The sequence below is a fragment of the Medicago sativa genome, chromosome 1, assembly GCF_051527215.1.
Source record: "Medicago sativa cultivar Bolivia chromosome 1, Bolivia_mono, whole genome shotgun sequence".
NCBI lineage: Eukaryota > Viridiplantae > Streptophyta > Magnoliopsida > Fabales > Fabaceae > Medicago > Medicago sativa.
Window position 1 is genome coordinate 63260829 of NC_140749.1, and position 5806 is coordinate 63266634.

The 5806-nt window shown below is 34.2% G+C and overlaps 1 pseudogene; it reads right to left on the reverse strand.

Moving 5' to 3' along the window:
* Positions 1–2965: 2965 nt before the first annotated feature.
* On the reverse strand, positions 2966–4828 carry LOC146956254 (protein MAINTENANCE OF MERISTEMS-like; annotated as a pseudogene).
* Positions 4829–5806: the final 978 nt, after the last annotated feature.

The following is a 5806-nucleotide window of genomic DNA, read 5'->3' on the forward strand; positions in this document are numbered from 1 at the left end:
ACAGTATTAGCATAGCCTAGCCTAGCATCAAGAAATAAAAAGCTTAAACATGAAATCACTTAATTCTATGTTTCTTTGATATTCTGGAAAGAAGTTGGTCACTGACTCATTATCTAATTACCGATGACAGAATGTGAAACAACGGATCCAACTTCTCCATAGTGAACAACTCACTTTAGAGTTTAACGGAATATCAATCATTGATGAATAAATCAACGATTGATATTAGAGGTTCATCATAACAAATCATGAGTTTGTTGAAATAACAACCTTTAATTTTATCAGTTTACTATCTACTCGCTTTAGGGGAACCAAATTCAAAACAAACAGTAAAGACAGATGTTAATTCCTTTAGTTTCGCACGGATACAGACACTTACACGCTAACACCGCTAATAATTTAAGAAAATCACATAATTCAATGTAATTATATGTGTCAGTGTTGTGTCGGTGTCGGACACAACATGCATCCGACACTTGGACACGATTAATCCGAGGAGTGTCCGTGATTCATAGGTTTACGCTGAGAAGCGTCAAACCCCAAGTCATGTTTAGTTAAAACTTATACCCTCAGCAATTATCAGGTGTTTTGCAAAGAGATGACATGCCAAAAGCACGTGTAACATAAACCATAGTCATACGGAAAGACACCAGATTCATGAAAGAATAACCATAGCTAAAGGAAAGGCTCCATTTAATTGAACAACAACTACTAGACCAAAAATCTTAGAAACTTTAACAACACCTTGTCTACTCAGATAATGCAAGCAAAATATGATTATGATTTGAATTCTAACAGGTCTGCTAAAAAATTACAGCAAACTGAAAAAGAAAAAATACCATTAACAATAATTTGAGGAAAATAGAATCAACTATAAGAAGTAACGTATCTCAGAGTCCAAACATCATGACAATCTCATCATAGTTTGTTGTTTGAAGCACCAAAAATGATCAGGGCCTAGTAAAAACATCAACAAATCAATGGGAAGAAAGAGGGCAATTAAATTTGCTATACAACATTAGGTGTTACTCTCCCCTTTTGACTTTTGGCCTTGTTTATTTCAAACAAGGTTAGATGTAGACAATACTCATCCATCAATGCATTATGAGTAAAATCGTTATATTTTATATCTTCTTTCATCATCACAGCTAACACATTTTTTAACTTCTTCCCATTTCCTTCATTACAATGTGGATTGATGGTTTTAAAGATCATTTCATTCAGAATAAAACAATGTCTTCTTTCAATATGTGGACATAATATATACAGAGAATTACATGTAGTAAAAGAAGCGCTCAACAAACTGCACCGCTAACCTTTCTATACATCCATAAACTACATACTTAGACACATTTCTATACATCCATAAAGCTACATTCTTTTGTATATTATAATATGTTACAGAACACAGCTCACAAACATGATTTACAAATTTGTTTCTGCACAATAAATTCATGACTGTGTTATACATTACTGCATCAAGACACAATCAATGAAAGTGTTGTACATTATCACATCTTTCAATTCATGTCACTTTGAGAAGAGTTCTCTTTATGACATTGTCGTGAAAGTAGAGTGCATTCTGAACATCACTGTCAAGACAGAGACCTTGGTTACAACATCACACTTTGATAACCTATCTTAAGAATCTTGATCTTGGAGAAAAGAGAAAAGTAAACACTCATTTGACATAACTGACAGTAAGAATTGATAACGTTGGTCATAGTAGAAATGGGTATTGCTCATCATCGGAAATCTGAAACATTACTATGAATCATAGTCAAAGATCCTTTAAACCAACTTCAGTAAGATTGGTCATGTACATTCAAGTTGACAAAGCACTCTTGTTAGTCCCTAACGTATTTAATTCATATGCCTCCAAAGCATAGCTCAGATAGTTGAACTAGAACACTCGGATGACTTTAAGGAGACTCGCTGTTCAAACTTTGACTACTAACATAAAATATTAGTAACAGTTATGATTTGCTTACCAACGAGGCATTACCCAAGTCTAACAAGAGCTTGTATATAGACAGATAGATTTGACTAAGATTACTACAAACAATGTCATCCAATCATTGGTAAAAAAAAATGACATCTAATCTAATTATAAACTAAGCATATCAATTTTAAATTGTAGCTAAACTGAAAATTATTATAATCATACATTTTTTACAAGGATATCAACTACTACCATCTTTTACCTTATTTAACAAGGAGCTAAAATCACCTCAGCGAACAAAATCTAAAGTAAAGAAGGAATGAAATAGAAAAGCATAGGAGCAAAAAAAACCAGTATTCATTTTCAAACATAAACTAAAGGGACAACCAAACAATCAAATAGTCCACATAACATAGATGAAGAACCGAGTATAAAGTGGAGATTCAAAAAGTTTTTCATTACGTCTCTGCGTCACCAAATATATGAAAATAAATACTATCAAGTATCAAGGATTGCTGCAACAGAATCTCCACATGGTCAAAAAAAATTCAATAAAAACTACTGCAGCTTCATTCAGCATCACTTTTCATCACCTTCAAAGAAGAACTAGTCTTTGATTTCATTAAATAGTGCTTAAATTATGCTAGTCCACTAACAAGAAAATGAACTACTTTATGATGCACATGTTCTTTATCAGTACAAATCCAAAATTTGCTTCATTCACTTTGATATTTCAATGATCTACAATATAACCCTAAATTTAGTACCTTCATATAAATCAACTAGTACTAATTACTACAATTGAAAGCTACTATCATAGGTTGCACAAGAAAAAAGGAACTATTAGCAATCAAATAATTGTAAACTATTGCATATAATTAGGAATATGAAGTTGGTTCTGTTAAGAATCCCACATCGGATAGGTGATGGCCTGACAATGTGTTTATAAGTGGGGGCAATCCTCACCTCACAAGCCGGTTTTGTGAGGTTGTGTTAGGCCCAACCACCATTTAAGAGGTTCTATACCAGCAAAAAAGCATTGTTGGATCAAACATTTTCAACCTTTTGGCCAAATCTTGCTTCTTTAAGCTTAGAAACCAATCTTTCAAGCTTCTCAATCCTGTTTTCAAGATCAAATTCCATGTCTAGTGTAAAAGGCTCAACATCTTCCCCATTGATGTCATTGACATCATTTCTATCATAAAAAAATGGACTCTTGGTTTCATCTTCATCACAACATCCAGCTATTTCACCATCCACATTTGATGATATAAAATCACCAAATTCTGAATTAGACAATGAGACTTTGTTTCTGATAGCATAACTACAACTATCACCTTGAGTCTCAAGTAAATAGACTTTGTCACTGGCAATCCTTGATTCTTTTCTCCCATCTGTGTCTTTCAAATCTTTCTCTAAATGCTTACATTTATCGATTATTCTAATACAACTATACTCTTCCAAAACATGCTGACAATCCTCAACAGATATGGAAGGAACAAAAGTGTTATGTTTTGGAGGAAGACTAGAAGAACCATCAGCATCAACATTTTGATCAGCTCTTAAACAATCACGAACATAATTTTCATAAGGAACATCAACACAAAATTCATTAACCTTCCTAGTTTTAGCTTTTGAGCCATCATCACAAACATTTCCAAAAATAAGAGTATCAACAAGATTGGGAGAAAATCCAGGTAGAACACCAACTTCAGTACCACTTCTGTTAAATTTTCCTACATGACGTCGATGTTTCATTAAACTTGAACTTCTCTTTCGACGCACAATTTTCTTTTCAAAATCACCGTGAGCCAAAACTGATGGCTTCCACCACCTTGTGTAACTTGTGGTAACATCTGCCTCAAATAATCTTGGTGGAAAATAGAAGTTCTTGTCATATATGGGCCTGCAGTAGTATTTCCAAGCAGTGTATTTAGTCTCATTGAACCTAGCCACATAACCTGGAACATCTTGATCAATTCCAAATTGCATAGCAACTCTATGTGGTAAATATTGCTCTATAGACTCAAATCCAACTAGCTCAGAAACTCTAAGGCATATAACAAATGAGAGAATTTGTGTATCCAAATCCTTCTTAAATGGTACCAAAATTTCATCCTTTGGATAAAACATTTCATATCTATCAGAATATCGAACATATGGACGCCAAAGAAAGTCATCCATAGCCGAGTCTAAGGCCAACTTAACGTTGTCAATTTTCCAGGCCTTAACCTTATTCCACCTAAACAAAAAAGGGTCCCCGTGGTTGATCAACATGGGTTGTGGTTGTAAATTTTTGAACCTCTCCCACACCCAAATTTGAACCAAATAAAAGGGTGATTGAAGAGTAACTTCTAAAGGATATCTATCACCTCCAACATGATATTTTGCAAAATCAACAACTGTTTTCTTATACAAAGTTAAATCCTTATATATGGTGGCCAAAACGGCCGGTGCTAAAGCAATAGCATTCCCTCTAGCAAGAAGAACATCAATGGGAAACAAAGAACTTTTGACCTAAATTCTATCTGGAAAAACAAACATTGATAACCAAGTAGCAAGGAATGCTTCATGTTCAATTTCACTACCTTTATCAATGAAAATATCCATCCATGTTGTTGTGGTAGCCTGACTATGTTTGTCATTAGAAAGTTGATATCTTGCAAGTATCAATTTATTTTCCACCTCTCTCATTTCTTTATCATCTTCAAGTGAGATGAAAACAGGATCACCAAGCACAGGGTAACCCGCCAAAACCATGACATCTTCCAAAGTGATTGTTGCTTCACCAAACAGAAACACAAAACTGTTGGTCTCAGAACACCATTTGTCAACAATCCCAAATAGCAAGTTATAATTTTTGTGAATGTAGCATTTAGTACTCATAATTATACCTCCTCTAAGATCTAACAAAACTAAAGAAACATGCTCAATAGACATGAAATATACCTTTGTCGAAGTGATTCATGTCAGTCATCATACATTGATGAGAATGCACTCTCAGAGGACATCTATGATTCAACTTCTGGATCACCGAAGGAAGCAGTTACAGCATTCTTTGAGCCTGATCTTGTATCACCAAAGGAGCTGGAACTCTCAGTGACATCCTCACAGAAAACTAACACCGTCAAAGCTTTGCCAGAATTTTTGCACTCAGTGATATTAACTTCTACATCTTTATCTCCATTGCACAAAGGAGTTTGTTCAATTGGTATCATTTCCCTATCATTATCATCACCCCCTCCGTTTTCGCCAGGCTCAAGAACATTTGGTTCCAAAAATGCAGGGGTATTTATATTCTCCAATTGGCTTTTTATCTCCAAGTTTGTGGACATTTTCACAAATCATGCAGCCTTCACTGCTCAAAGATCATGCAAAAATCACAATACCGTCATCAAAAACATATGTATCAGAGGTTTACTAAGAAGAAGAAAAAAAGATAAATAATAAACCAAGAGCAAAGAACAAATTGCAAAACATCAACTTGTTGCATTTTTACTATCAAGGAAAATAATATAACTAAAACTACTACATTCTTCATAATAGTATAATGGTAAACACATTCATATCTTGAGGAGTTGTCTGGTCACTCATGAGTCATGACCTATATACTATTGTACCTACCAATTTGTCGAACATGATAACCATAGGCACAACACAACACATTTCTTGAATTTGATACACGAGATAAGTAAAAACACCTCATTCAAAGTTCTTTAGTTACCACTCAATTCTTACATAACAAATAGTTGTCACTCATATATGATCATGGTATTCAGTGGAATTATATGTAATCAGCAACTCCAAAACTGATGAATCTTTTTCCACTCAATATCAGGACAGGTGCATCAATATCCACATAAA